The 15,925-nt window shown below is 45.2% G+C and overlaps 1 protein-coding gene across 1 annotated transcript in view; it reads left to right on the top strand.

Moving 5' to 3' along the window:
- The first annotated feature begins 1,771 nt into the window (after positions 1-1,771).
- LOC142590346 (uncharacterized) overlaps positions 1,772-15,925 on the top strand; it is a 173,888-nt gene continuing 159,734 nt past the window's right edge. The window contains exons 1-3 of the mRNA XM_075702401.1: positions 1,772-1,862; positions 7,820-7,940; positions 12,394-12,469. The gene's annotated coding sequence lies outside the window, so the exon portion shown is untranslated. The remainder of the gene's footprint in view (positions 1,863-7,819; positions 7,941-12,393; positions 12,470-15,925) is intronic.

The following is a 15,925-nucleotide window of genomic DNA, read 5'->3' as shown; positions in this document are numbered from 1 at the left end:
TGTGAGGGAACAGGAGCGGATAGTCGCATGGGCTGACTGGCGTACGAGAAAAGCCGGGCAGCGTCGCTGGAAGTTTGACGGCGACGGTGGCAATAGCGAGCGACCTGCCCTGAAGAGCAGCAGGCGTAGCAAATGAGACGACTGCCAGGGTTCCGCCAAGGATTGCTGACTCTCGGCCCGGCCCGATACTGCCGTAAGAGGGGCGGGGGGAGCATATAGTTGCAGGGTCGAGAAAGGCGGCTGAGGAGGCCCACGCACTAGCTGCGCATGCTACAGACTGCACTGCCTGTGCCTTTGGTAGGTAAGAGGCGCGGCCACAGGCTGCTGGTGGTGAGCGACGGGAACATGTTGAGCGACCTCTTGAGCAATGACTGCGCGGAGCCTTGCTGTCGACGAGAGGACGGCTGCTGAGTGAAAGGGCCCAAGGAAAGTTGACGAGCAACTTCCTCGCACACGAAGTTTTTGATCTGGAGAAGTACTGGAAAGTGCTCGGGAACGGCGACAAGACTCGACAGGTAGTCGGCGTTTGACCGAGGCTTCCGAGTCAAGGGGGTTGCTTCTTAAGCTCATCGTAGCTCTGGCATAAGGTGACGGCTTCACAAAGGGCGAGCGGATTCCTGTACAGGAACATCTGGAATGCGCCGTCATCGACGCCTTTAAGAATGTGTTGAATTTTGTCAACTTCGTTCATGGCGGAGTTGACATGGTTACAAAGGTCGACGAGTTATTCAACGTAGCTCGTGAAAATTTCTCCAGTCTACTGTGCTCGGGCGTGCAAGCGCTACTCCGCGCGCAGTTTGCGGACACCAGGTCGACCAAAAAGTTCCGTGAATGACGTCATGTAAGTTGACCACGTCGGGACATCGCTTTCGTGATTATGGAACCAGAGTTGGGCAACAAGGTTCAGATAAAATATGATGGTTGTCGAACTTCGCGGCGTCGTCCTACTTGCTATGTGCGCTCACCCGCTCGTAAGGTGTAAGCCAGTCCTGCGTGTCCAGTGTCATCTGTACCACTGAAAACGTTCGGATCACGTTCTCGAGGAACCCCGGTGCAGGTGACGGACGGGGTCGATGGCGCCGGCGGGTCTGCGTTGTCGGACATGGCGGGCGGAAGCGTTCGCGTGCGAAGCTTCAGGGTGCAAACGTCCAGTAACCTCCGACAACTGATAAAAGGTTTATTGGTGGTGCGTTACTTGAAGGACGCGGCGAGAAGAAACGGCAAAGCAGCGTGAGACATCATCTAGCTAAACACCAGCAACCAGAAGCGCGATAAGAACGTAGCGGAGCGTTGGCTATGGCGCTGTCCGGAGGCGCGACTTCTTCGCAAAATATGTGTACGCAAAACTTTGTAGGTGAGTGCTAAAGGGACTAGAACTCACGCGCTTGCGAAAAGGTGCACTTAGGAGCTGGACGCGCTCACCGCTGCATCTTAGGGAAGAATCGCTGCATTGTAATTTATGCGGAGTTTTGTGCTTCGCTCATGTTGTGAGTGTAATTGCGTCTATTTAGATATATGAGAGACCCTCGGGCGCCAGTATGCTGCAACGGACGAGCACGACAACGTCTGCGTAGCAAGAGGAATATTGTAATTACTATGACGTAGGTTTCAACTTTGACTTCGTGTTGCTTTCTTAAAAGGGAACAGCTCGAAGTAAGAGGGATCAAGATAACCTTGCTTAATATTTCGTCTTTTGGCAGGTTGCGGCGGAGCAAAGGATGTTGAGTGTTGGAACCTCGCCAGCAAAGGTTATGATACGAGCTGCTGGAAGTGTCACCATTCGTGCACTACATCGATTCTTCGTCAGCCTTCATCTCAAAACCAAGGCGTCCTGCTGGTGCCAAGTAATGACGTACCACGAGGTAGGCGTGGCTAACATTGATATCAGAGTTCGACTTTGTTTTCAATATGGATGTACGCATAGAGCCCAGACGGAGAGGAAAGACAAACGCAGCGTAGCGTAAAGCGAGTTCTCGCTTTAACCGTAACTTGTTTTTTTTTTGCTGTCGTAGCTCTAACCTTACTGACAAACTTTGAGTTCAAAGTGCTCGTTGTCATTGGCTAGATGAATTTACTATTATCTACAGCATCAGAGCTTGCTGAAATTTTCTCTTACGTTAAGCTGTTGCATAAGAGGTTTCTGTGAATCCAGACGCTTTTGTTTAGCGCAAATGCGCACAGACTAGTGCAAGAAAGGTAACACACACATGTTGTGTGCGTCTGAATGTAGTACCGACTAGTCCGCAACTTAATAGCTTCAGAGTTGTGTGGGATGTTTGCATACCCGGAACAAAAGTAGTCGGAATAAACGTTTAGGCACGTGGAGTGCAAGATCGTTGTCACATTTGTTGACAATGTCTGTGCTTCGTACAGTACCAAATCCAAATGTGTTGCAGTTTTCAGGTTTAGTCCGAGAACCGTTAGCTGACATCCTTTACTTGTATAAGAATGGGTATATGAGAATTTTGCAAAAACGACTTAAGACAGTCAAAACGAAATCAAATCAACCACGCCTTTTGCGAGCTCGTCTGGTGCATAAGAATATGCGAAAACGATTATCCAATGAAGAGCATTAATGAAGGAGTGGTTTTAACCCGATGACTTCGAATATTTGGCTGTCATTAACACAGGAATCACTGTCTCTAACGCGGTCTTCATTCTCTTATTGTCTGCATGATGGTCTTTGGTCTTTTTGGCACAGGATTTATCGTGTTTTCCTATAGCTCGAATTAAGATCTATCCAATGGCCATGATCTTAAGAGCCGGTATTAATAAATGTCTTCTTAGGTCATGGGCCACTGTTTGAACCGCGATCATCATGTGGAAATTATTAGCTAGGTGACAGCAGATAAGGAATGATGTGCTAACCAAAAAAAGCAATTTGATAATAAAGAAACATGGAAACTATATACCATTTGCTAACGATCATTATATGGCATTAACAATGTAGATGAGAGTTTCAGCCCTCGTAGGGTGTCGGCATGACTCTGCAATTCCTGCGCTCGCAATCGGGTTAAGCATACTGGCGAAAGAACTGACAAACAGCCCCGAGGCAGGCCGTTCAGGCATCGATTGTGATTTGGCTGAAATATTAGGTGAATTAGACTGACAAAATATTTTAAAGATAAAGGTAAAACAAAATGTCTGGATAACTTGCATGGACGAGGGGACATTAGTTTCGAGCTGGTTTATACACTTCCTAAGTTAAGTGTTCTTAAAGTAGTCGAAGTGAGCAACATCAGATTTGCAGAAAAACGTCAGTGCTGATAAACTATGCCTCACCTTGCCGGTCTCTGCTATTGCACGTTTATTGCTGCTGCTTCCGTGCCGACGTCTAAAGCTAAATTGTCGTTACTAAAGTGCATGCGCACGCCTCAATATATGTGTGTTCAAAGCAAGCTTCACCCAAAGAAAACAGTACAAACACCTTTAACTGACCCTTCTTTCCCCAACACTGTGTCGCGACCGCGGAATTTTGAGAATTTTACCGTTCGAAGATGACAGCTGTGTAGTTCGCTGTGTCGCTTCATTACTAAGATTATTGCTCCCATTAACGTCGAGAGCCACAGTGAGCTGGGTCCGTCGGCATTCTTTCTTCCGTTATTCTATTCATACAGCAGCTCATACTCAATTGCATAAGTGATGCCGATGGACAATCAACGAGCACACTGTTTAGGGAAGCAGTCGCTTCCATGGCAGACAACTCTCAAGAAGTCTGCCAGCAACACAATCTATGTAAATTATGTTAGTACTATGAAGGATCTATGTAGTATTAATTGTCTATGGAATCGTGGAGCCCTCTTTCATCCACTCTGTCCCTCTCTCACTCTTTCTCTCTCTATAGTGAACATCGCTGTAACCGAACATTCGAAGCCCCGTGGTGAAACAGAAAGTTAACCCCTGACTTTGCAAGAAACTGTAGGAGAATAAAAGCTTTACACGGGTTCCTCTGAAACAAATGTTACGTGTGAAAGAAGACTTGCACTCGTGCAGTCGGTGAACCAGATACCTTTTTCCGACCAGAGCAACTGCTAGCGGTCTGCTTAGCTCACCTGATGGGCCAACTGCGAGTGCTTCTCTCGTTCACATACATGGCTTTGCTGATGATGAAGGTGAGGTGGGGAAGTGATAGTCATATTGTAAAACTGTCTTGATATTACATTCCCCTGAGGCAAAAGCTTTCGCTCATCGTCGGATTCAGGTCTCGTTATTGTGAAATACTTCAGGCTCATACGTCGTAAGGCCGCCTGAGTGACCCCACTGGATATAGAGCTGTGTCGTTGAGAACGAAAACACGGATTCGATTTCCTTGGCGATGACCATATGGTTATGGGTACTGAAAGCAGTATATTGAAGATTACGCTGATCCGGCTCTGGAAACATGATTGACGTGAAACTTCGGTGCTGCGGTTATATAGATATTACGAAACGATCGATAAGAAAATTGCGCTGAAACTAAAAGAAGACATCGTGCTGCGTCGTCCGTGTCTTATTTCCAGTTGCGGAGCCGCGCCGATTTCTTCATGGTGATAGCTCATAAATCGGATCGCCTAAATGCATTGCGTACGGTCGGGCTTATTTTCATCCTATGTAACGCAGTTTTCATGTGGCTATACTGTTTACAAGCTCTGGGTAAACTCACACCCCACGACAGGTGTGTGCGCATGGCAAGGCATCGATGCTAGTGATGTCTCGACAGCGAACGCAGTGTTCGGTGTGTGTCAGAGAACAACGGTGGAAATGTACCCAATAACGGTGTAAATACTACTTACCGCGGGTAAACTCACTTGAGCATTCTGTGTTGCTTTTGTCAGTGGCACATGCTCATAGTGTAAGAAGGATCAAGAATGGGCAGATACCCAGTTGCAAGAAAATCGAATAGATAAATACGAGAAATTAAAAAAAATATTCAAGAAAGCAGTTGAATCTGATACGGTAGGAAAATTTGAGGAATGTGTGTTTTAGCGATAGGCATAAGATCTCGTAATATACACAGGCTAATGTCATCAATCTTTTCTACGCATACACAAGCGTGTTGAGAGGAAATTGCCCGTGGCAGAGTGCACAATTTTAACCCCTGAACTACATTACGTGATAAGGCGGCCACTACGTCTAATAGAAATCAAGATGCCTATTTGAAATATATCCATAAGCACACTCATTATATTTTTGATTACTTCACGGAACACGTTTCCACTTACGAGTAGTAGCCGGTTTCCACGAGTTCGCAATCCACTTGGAAAAAATTCTGAGGACAACCCCAGTTTCTAGACAGTAATTTTCAAGTGTCCGACGAACTGCATTGTTGTTCCAGTTACATTTGTGCTTTCGTGCATAAAACATCGTTCTCAAAAAAAAAAAAAAACTGGAAGAACAGTGTAATATTAGCGCAACTTTGGCAGCGCACATCTCGAAACCAGTGCCATCCTCAGAATTCGTTCCAAGTCCGATATGCCTTGCATACTCGTAGCTACAATTCGTAGATTCGTAGGTAATCAGTCTTATTATGGCAGTTATTGAATTAGACATAGCGATTTCGCGTAAGGTTATTGGCCGCCTGATTGTGTAATTCAGGTAAAGAATTAAAATTTTTCTATCAGTCAAACGATGCTTTCAAGATTTTAGTGAAACTAAAAAAAAATACACCATCTAAGGAGTGTACTTTATGTTGAGATTTTACTGTTTTAGCAAGCACAACACAGATGAACGCACTGGTACAATTTTTTCGGTCCATTTGATGAATAACTAAACATTTTACTGTGTGCCATCATGCGATATCGTGACAATTCATGAGAAACCGATCCCCTTTAAACAGTACTTGTGACTTGTTACCTCTGTTTCTGGTTTGAGATGCAAAAATCCTGTGACTTCAAATTAACCTATAGTCATTTATTACTGCAAATCCAACTGCTTTTCGGTCGCTGCAGGAGCAAACCAAACAGCGCGTCTATTATCATATCATCGAAGACCAATTAGTTTTATATAATTGTCTTTCTGTGCATTAAAGTTACGGAGACTGTAGAACGGAACAATCATGAAATCAATTGTACTTGGGTCTCCCTGTTCTCTCCGACCACTAAACAAGCTCCGTCACAATAAGTCCCTTGTTAGTAACACCCCTAGACTGTTTCCATTCAATTAGCAGATGAATTTTGTGAAATTAAAGTTCACGACTGATCTATGACTTAGTGACTGACCAGGAATCAAGAATACATTTATCGCATTGAAAATGCTGTGGTGATGAATATTTACGAAGAGGAGGGTCCTTGTTGAATTCTTTCCTGTCAGGGTCACCAATCTGCTATGCGGAAGCACTGGTCTATCACCATCACGGCTTGCATCTTCCTCGCCACTGCCTTGCCAGTCATTCGGCTCTGCCACATCTGTATTCAGTCACTGTAGAGATCGACAGACTCGAAGGCAGAAACAGAAATGCAGTGACCCGAACGAAGTGGAGTATCCTATTCTGTGTCCTCCTCGTGGCCTTGCTGTAAGCTGCGCGCGGTAGCGTCCAAGTTGGGCAACATTCTTTCCGACTAAGTTTCTGAATCGAAACTGAACGTACGAATGAGTCACTGTTGGATTAAGTTACAGTTCGGAATACTTCATTGAAAGTAATCATTCTATAAAAAATACTGTTGATCGCATATAGCGCCGTTACCTTGGACCCTTTCTTGTGTCTTTTCACAGATTTGGCCCGCTCGGTTGGCTTCACCTGTGCTTGAGGTGACACGTGACACGCCGATAATATCGTGGAGCTAGTCTGCTTTGACACTAGAAGTGTGCGTGCGATTGTGGCCTATTAAGTTCGGCATTTCGATCCAACATGTGTGTTTTCTATGCAGGCTATGCACAAGCTAAATATACCTGGTCGCGAAGCTTCCACAGAAGCCCATAGGTTGAAAACATGGCGGTAAACTCTTGAAAATAACGGCACGTTTCATTGAGTTCTCCGTTCGTGAAGTAATTTATTACAAGTTAAGCAAGCTCTCCCAGCGTGCCCTATAAATTAAAATATCTGGGCCTGTACTCACCAAAAAAGATGAGATCTTAAGCTGAAGTTCTTCGCAACAAAAATTATTCAAGCAAATACATGTGCTGGACGCATCATTAGCAAAGGCGGTAAGCCGACGCCTGTGACTAATTGCGATAGAAATGGATTGTGAATTAGCCCGATATGCGACGCTCTTGCAGTCTCGCTGAAGTATTGCTATGGCCAGTGATGTACACGCGAAGATGTCAGGACACTCAGCTGTCTGTCAGGCATAAAATACGGAAGGATTGCCAACTTTATATACTGCCTGATAGCGCAGATAGCGCGTGTGGGTCTCAACTACACATTGCCACATGGGCAGGATGTTGAGCCCTAGTAATCGAAGCATTGTTTTGCTTGGCCTTATGGGGAGAGTATGATAAATGTGGAAGGAAAAACATGTACAAAAGCAAACTCCATTTCTAGCTCCTAATTTGTGCCGTGGTACCGAAACACTAGTGAAAGCGAGAACATACCTGGAGGAACGTTCTTGGAGGAATTCGGGCGCTTTCTTTAATGGTACATATGGTGCAGTAAGGTCAGCACGGTAAGATTTGGTGATATTGAAAAGGTGTATGTAGATGTTGGCAACCTGTAACGTCCAGGGTATTTGAATGTCCCTGACAGTGGATACATATATTGCACGGTGTTACTGACTTTTCTTTTTTTATGGGGATGTTTGAATGTTGGCTTGCACCTTGCCTGTTTCTCGTTCTTTATTCTAGCAATATAGGATATTTTGAAACGTGTAAACCGTATTTCTATTGTTTGTTCTTCTTCCTTTAGCACGATGGATCTGAGTGCCATCCTGACAAAGAGTCACTTCAACGTTGCCCAGGACCATGTCAAGAACCATTCCACGTACCTCGTGGACGCCATGTCTGATGTACTGTGCAAACCTATACAGGTCAGTGCGCTCTGATTGGTGACCGAGCGAAGCGCCTACTGTGAACGTACATTTTCCCTTCAAATCAAGCGTCAACATTCGTGGACGGTGACTTCGTCTTAACCAGATAATCAGAAGTCACCATTCATGAGTCTCTCACAGTGATTATTCTTAACGGGCACACTGCGAAGCATCTGAAAGCATAACTCTAGACCACGCAGTGCAAGTTCGGGACACTTCTTGTCCAGCTTGATAGTCGCTTGTAGTAAACACTAGAAGTCATCGCGGTGCTAGAAATTTATCGAAAAAAAATGAAGTGAAATTTCCGTACGGTCTTGGAGGCTGAAGAGTACTCAGTCAGTACTTTCATAGCATATATTGATACGTCAAAAACAAGATTCGCGTTCGTCGACTGGCGGTCTACTTCTGCGCGATAGGCTTTCGCCTATCAGCTAGAGAACCAAGATGGCAGACTTCATGAAGTTAAGCGCAACAGCCTCATTTCGTTTTGTAGTTTGCGTGCGAAATACTCCCATAATAAAATGCCACCAACTCGCTCAAACCAGTATTCTGCAAGCAGTTTAGAATTTACATCCGTAGCACGCTCCACACTTTAAACAGGCACGACGTGCGTTATGTCTGGTCAAAACCACAACTCCAACGTTTTTACAGGACGTAGGAGTCGTGGCCGTGCACAACTTCTAGTAGTTCAAGTTTGCACTTCATGATAGGCACGATGACAAGCACGTTTCATTACCTATACGTGTTCTAGCATGTGTTAGATACTGTTTCGCGTGCCGTTATTCTATATTTAATCACAGTTTATCACGGTAAGCTCTGTAAGCAACCATATTCGGGCGACAGGAATAGGAAGCAAAAAGAAAGCATGGGGAGAAATCGACCCTTTCTTTCTTGTTTATGACCAGAACTTGAGTTCTTCTGTATTTCTATAAACGAATTAGTAATGTTTTCCGGCGCCATGGTTGTAGCTCAATTTCCCGGAACTCGCCGCACGCATCGTGCTCATGTCATAGACTTAAATAAATATCTGAGCCTTTCCAATGCAGCGCAATCCACAGTAAAGCGTTGCTTTGGATCGCAAACCACAGGTATCAATGAACCCGTAGCTGGCGTGCCATCAGCACCGCCAACTGTTGTGCCGAGCCCTCAGCAGGAGCAGTAGACAACAGTCGATTGTGTAGCAACACTTCTGGAGCCGTGAATATGGCAGGCTCCTAAGAAGACATAAAAAGAACCTTGCAATGCTCCCAACGAGAAATACCTCGCTTCTAGGGAGTCTCCTGTAAGAAGGCTTGTGTCGTGGTGTTTTTTGTGCCGGACACACTATGCGAAAGTATTATTTAAAAAGGGAGTGCAGATGTCAACGAAATGATTGTACCCCCCTTAGTCCTGCTCTTCCTCCCAAGCAGGTGGAAAGGAGGAGGGAGTGTGCATCGGCTTCAGCCGTAACAGGAGAGGGTGTGAATGAGAAGGGATTAGACGGAACGCACGTTCGCTTGTTTCGTATGCCGCGAGCGAAGGGAGAAGTGGGAGGGGACGCTGGTGCTGCGACGGCGACAAGACGGATTTATAACGAATGCGGGAAGCAGGCTTAACGAGCGGAGCAACCAATACTCGAAATACGCAATTCGTATTTGCCATGTCACATCTGAACGCTTACCGGAAGGCAAAGGTCGGTCTCGGAGGCAGTCGCGCGAGCTTTTAATGTGGAAGCCTTGTATGCACCATGAAGCGGAACGGCGTCCGTCCGGCGTTAACATCCAATGGTACAAAAACACCCGTGATTAAGTGACGACGTCACGAACCTCTCGAAAAAATCTAACGAGGAACAGTCACGGCGTCGGAGGGACGCCGGGTTCCACACCCCAAAAAAATTGACTTTCCCCAATTCGCAAATGGAGTTGACCCATGTTCGAAACCCACCCATGGCCCCCTCTCATAATTGACTTTACTCACTCCCAAAAAATGGGTGGCCCATCCTCAAAATTGACTTTGTCCAATTCGAGCACATGACCAAGTGAAAGGATCGCGCGGAAGACTCGCAATGCTTTCGCATTCAATGCACCTAAGGAGACTAAGGTGCCTCTGTAAACTTTACAAGTTAGGGCTATGAACAGGGAAACGTTGCTTGTATAACTCGCTCTAAAAGTGTCTTGGCGTTTGGGACGTCGTTTCGATTTCTTCACAGCCATAGTTAGTGGGGCCGATGACACTTGTGTGTCAAAATTAGACTGGCAGTGTCCTGTGGCCAGTGCCAAGTGCCTGTAGAATTCCTTTGCGCTGCTGTGGTTTCTGAAAAATTAGGGTTGTTAACTGAACATACTTTTAAACAAAAGAGGTTAGCAAGCTTTTGCTCTACTACATTGTCATCTATATGCTTACACTTGTGTACTAAATACTGATATTTGTTTGCGAAAACCTATAACACAAGATTTCATTATCAAGTCCGCAGTTTCTGACTGAATGACTGTGGAACAGTGAGTGACAGGCAGCAATAATCATTTTTAGGTTTAGAGCAGGCACAAGAGGGAGAAGCTTGGCAAGCGCCTCGAGTTTTTTCCTTAAACGATGGTCAGATAAATCTGCAACTCTCCCGCTGCAGTGTAAAGCATGAGAAATGTACATGTATTGGTCAGAAAGGACAAGACATGTTTGTGGAAATTCCAAGCAATGCTATACGAGACGTTGGGTTAAGGTCATTGAAGCTTTCTGGCTTGTGTCTGCCCCATATTGCTGAATACTTTCCGCAATTTATTTTATGTATGCTTATCCTGTGTGTTTTTTACACAGCGAGATAGAGAGTAAACAATGTTTTGGGGGTATTTATTAGTCTCGTTCCTAAACGCCTGCCTAACTATGGATGACCCTAACACGTCGAGTGCACCTATGAATTAGTTGGACATCCAGTTGCCAAACATGTCATAATAATTTCCGCCCATTGGCGAGAGAAGGCTAATTTTTATTTTGCATATTAGTATATTGCACTTGAATCATTACCTCTTTACATGGTTACAAACATTGGTTACTTTAAGACCATAGTGGCAGTAGAGTAGATATTACGAATCCATTTTTTGCTATGGAATAGAAGCGAAGACGAAGACTATATAAATCCTTAGTAATGAACACTTTATTTAAGCATTCAGCAAATGAATGTTCCATGGAAAGCGCTTGGGAGATATATTGTAATTGACTGTTAACCTAATCCGCAAGTGCGCTGTTCTTCATTGCATACTTGCCCTAATAATGGCAGCAGCTGTCGTGGTTCAAATGAAACATAACTACTAGCTGTACATGCTGGGGTCCCTTGAATACGCTGGTTTCATAATGACACCAAGAACTGCACTTTACACGTCATCAGAGAAGCAAACTGAACTCATGCACGGTGTCTGCAAAAAGAAAGCGACTATGGCGCCATTAGCCTGGCTAACATGAATCGCGGTAGACTACCTTTACTATAACGAAAATGGTTTGATGTTGAATTTCCATTGATCGGCGCTCTAGCGGTGTCCGCTTAGTATCAACCCTGAGGCTATTCTCCGGACTACGGTGATGAAATAGGTTTCGCGTAGATGAGGAAATCAGCGTTCATTGAGACTTCGCGGGAAAATAATACAAATCAAGGCACGTCGCCCCCCTTAAATTGATGTAGGAATATCTAGACATACTCACTATAGCATCGGGATGTCTCCTGCGTGGGTGTGTTCTTGGTGCTGGCATACTTGAATGATGCAGTTGAAATTATCAGGTTTTGCGTGCGAGAGCGACACAACGCTTCGAGAAATGCCACAGTCGGCGGATCCTGAACAATTTTGACCACCAGATGTTCTTAAGTGCATTTACATCCAAGTACATGAGGCTTTCTTTTGCACTCTTGTAGCCATGGAAAGGCGGTCGCGCAGTCTATAAGCTTAATCTACAGTTTTGTTCTCAAGACAAAAAGGCGATATAGCCCCTGTGCCGCTGTTGTCGGTTGATCCTTGAATGGCAACAATTTACTTAAAGTAAATGCTTCAGGATGCATGCCAACTAAAGCGCTGTTTATAGAGCTTCTATTGCAGGCACTGATTTTGGCCGACGGCATTCATGTGCAGTGGGAAATGTTCTTGCCTTCCTCAGTGTTATTAATGATTTCTTGAAATCATTTCCTGGTACAAAAGTACAAGATACGCCGTGGCAAGTCTGGCTGTAGCGTTTTCCTGTGAAATAAAGGGTCGGAGATTTGGCATTGCCGGCATAAGCTCGGTATTCGTGCGAGGCGCCAAGCGAGAAAAGTTGTATTGCAGATATTTATGCGCGAATTCGATCTTAGGTATAAGGTGTTACTTATTCCGCGTGCTCGTCCCGAGCTTTTTCTTTACACTGACATAGTGTAACGCCGTCGTCACCGCGGAAAATTCGGAACATCGTTCGTAGTTCTCACAAGCTCCTTCTAACACGCCCTACTCGCAACCAGGAATCGCCAGCCGGAATGAAGGCAATATCCGGTGCATTGCTGATCGTGATGGCTGGATTCGAGGCAACCGCCACCGGTGAGTCATTCTGATAACACCGTTTTTTTCGACACAAAGTAGTTGCGAATCATTTTTAAACAATACTCGGCTATATACGGGGTGTTTCAGAGAACACGTTCAATCAAAATTGTTTAAACGTTGTCTGTGGCAGATCGCTTAACTATAGCTTATGAGCCGGTCTACTCGAAGCGGCGGACACCACTTTCACAAAAAATTGAAATTCAAAATCGACTAAATAACAAGATTTCACTAATTAACTTTCTAGCTAATTATGTTATGACCCATATTGCAATTTACAAATTCTAGCAGTGGACTTCGCAAGGCGGATCTACTTGGAACGAATTCTAAGGACGACACCAGTTTCGAGATATAAATTCCCGAACTTTGCGGAGAAATGCATCGGCGTTCCAGTTATTTATGTTCTTCAGTGCATGAAACGACGCTTTGTTAACAAATTAACCGGAGCGCCAGTGCATTTTCCCGCAAAGTTCGGAAATTCGTATTTCGAAACTAGTGCAATCATGAAAGCTTGTTCCAATTGGATCCGCCTTGCGAACTCCATGGTTGGAATTTGTAAATTGCAATATGCGTCATAACATAATTAGCTAAACGGTTAATTAGTGAATTCTTGTTAATTAGTCGATTTTGCATTTCAATTTTTTTGTGCAAGAAGTGTCCGCCGCTTGGAGTAGACCGGCTCATCAACTAGAAATAAGCTATCTGCCACAGACAACCTTTACACAATTTTGAAAGTGTCCGCTGAAACACCCTGTTTATTCCCACCACCGTTCAAATGCCGTCCAAACCATGTTGCAAGAATGTTGTCCATATGTAGCACCTAGATATTTGAAACGTAATATGTAGGTATATTGGGACGTAGATAAAAAGTAGACAAAATCTACATATGTATGCCGATAATTCACATCGAAGATGGCAGAATAACAAACACGAACGTGCTTTTTGTATTGTCTTCGTCATCCTTCGGAGCGCCTTCTTCAGAATGCGGGAATGGCCGGTAAGATATTACCCCCGATGGTCAAAGTGCAGTCTCGGCATTTACGAGGAAAGGATTGGAGGCTAAAATGTACGGCTTGAGACGGCACACACGCACTATGTCGGTGGACGAAAATGAATGACGAGTGACCATTCAATGGAGTGATCTCGTTTGTGAACTCTGGCGTAGCTGGCGCAGTACCTTTCAGGGCCTGGAGTAGGGGGAAAGTTTCGAAGACGGGTAGACGTCCTGGCGAGGCGTCCAAAAAGAATCAAGGAGCCTAGTTTCAAGTGAACGGTTCTGTGTTTGCTATCCTAACGTGCATTTTCAGTCATGTACGAGGCAAAGAGACGGGGCAGTGCGATGTGACAAGCCATTTGAGTACGAAATATAGCGTCGCGGGCATGTTCTGCAGAAGCGTGCGTAGATGATGGAAGTAGTGCCTCAAAATAGAACGTGTGATAGCGGCCAAAGAATAGATAAACTGAGGGAAAGCTGACGGTGTTGTATACGAATGCCACTTGCAAGGGAAGCAGTCTGCGGGTGGTAGGCGGGAGTTAGTTAGTAACGTGTGGAACGCAAGCGAAGAATATCGCTGAAAGCTTGTGAGAGAAAAGATCGACCGCGATCTGCGAGCAGCTGCCGTGGCGAGCCGTGGTGGAGGATGACTTCGTAAAACAGAAAATCTTCAACGTCAGGGGCGCAACTAATCGGCAGTATCCGTGTGATGGCGCATCGCATCGCGTAGTCAGTAGCTACGGTGATCGACTTGTTCCCACAAATGCTCGTCGGAAATGGTTCAACGAGGACATGGCCGATGCTGTAGAACGGACTAATTGGAATGTATAGGGTGAAGTGGGTCGGCAGGCTGCAAGGACGAATGCTTGCGGCGTTGGAGGGACTCGCAACTAGCGACGTACCGGCGCACAGAACGATAAAGGCCTTGTCTGAAGAACCGACGCCGCACGCGGTTGTATTTACGGGATACTCCGCGGTAGCTGGCCGTAGGGGGGGGAAGGGGGAGGGCATCGTGGAGCTGGTGGAGAATAGCACTGAGGGGCGTAGCTCCTATGAGCAGAAGCTCGGGACCGTCGGAGTTGGCACTGCGACCGTAGAGAACATTGTCGCTGAGCACGAACAGCTGAGGGACAGGTCGAAGTGATTAGAGCGTGGACGATCGACGATGGAGCACAAGTTTGCATCGATGAGCTGTTGACTGCGTATATCACCCAAGTCAGGGACAGCGAGGACGCAGATGCCGGAATCGTGGGCAGTGTAGTCGGGAGGGTCCACCGGATGACGTGATAGGCAATGGGCGTCTTGGTGCATGGCGCCGGACTTGTATAGGACATCAGTGCTGTATTCTTGAAGCTCTTAGCACCCAGTGACGAAGTCGTCCTGTCGGTCTTGTTCCTCGGAATTTTGAGAATGACAGCCCACAAAAAAATGTCATGAAGCAAAACAGCGACAGGGCATGCCTTGTATGTTTGAAAAGATTTAATATTAAAAGTGCGAAGCATTAACAGAAATGCGAAAATGGTGAAATTGTTTGGTGCGGCTGTGGACAACCTCCAGCATCGGCCAACCCAAGAGGCCGCGTTTCTACCAATAAGCTCGCCGTCGGGCATAGCATTTTCCGCCAGCGTTTGCCAGTAAACAATACCGTAACATAAGGTGCAGTTAGCGGGAAGCCCGAGAATCAGTCAGGGATCTTAGAATGCTGTCGCGTTCCACTCTTGAGATGAAGCTTTAGCTCGGGCCTAATTCCGATGCGGCCTATTAAATCATGTGTAATATAAATTTTGTCCGATTTAGATGTACTAATTCATGGAATTGTGATATCATATATCATTGCTGAGTTAGAGTGTTAAACTAGATAGTTTCGCTTTCTGAAAATTTGCGATTTTTGTCAATGTTTAATAAAAATTTCAGGATCTAAATAAAAAATTTCACACCATCATTCACTAGGTTTTAAAGTTTTTCTTTTAAATGCAACAAATCTCGTCAAACTTGGGGCAGTGGTTACCAAGAAAAACGAATTCTCCTTTTGCATGTATTTAGATAGGAGCACCCGAGCTAAAGCTTCCTCTTAAAGACAACTTAAAGGCAAAGGTAAGCGTACTTCAAGTTTTTATTTCGATATTTCTGCTCGTGGAATATGCCAACGTTTCTTAGATTTCGCGTTTTTACATTACCTACCCAGATCATTTTGAGAGGCATGTTCTCGAAGCTAAGCTGTTGTGTACGTAAAGCTTGCTGTATGTGAGAGCGTCGTGAACCCTGCGGTACCGTGTTGTGTACGCAAGAGGAGGATGAATTCCTACTTCCTGTACATATATTGGCCAAGATAAACACTAGTGTTATTCAGCGTCGCCACCACCGCGTTGGCCTTCTCCCTGGTGAAAAATACACCCATTAAAGTACTATTTGTTTCTTTATTCAGATAATTACATCATCGTCGCCTCCCTTTTACATAACGT

This window comes from Dermacentor variabilis, chromosome 8 (assembly GCF_050947875.1).
Source record: "Dermacentor variabilis isolate Ectoservices chromosome 8, ASM5094787v1, whole genome shotgun sequence".
Lineage (NCBI taxonomy): Eukaryota > Metazoa > Arthropoda > Arachnida > Ixodida > Ixodidae > Dermacentor > Dermacentor variabilis.
The sequence above is the reverse complement of the archived record's forward strand: the minus strand, read 5'-3'. Positions and strand labels throughout refer to the sequence as shown.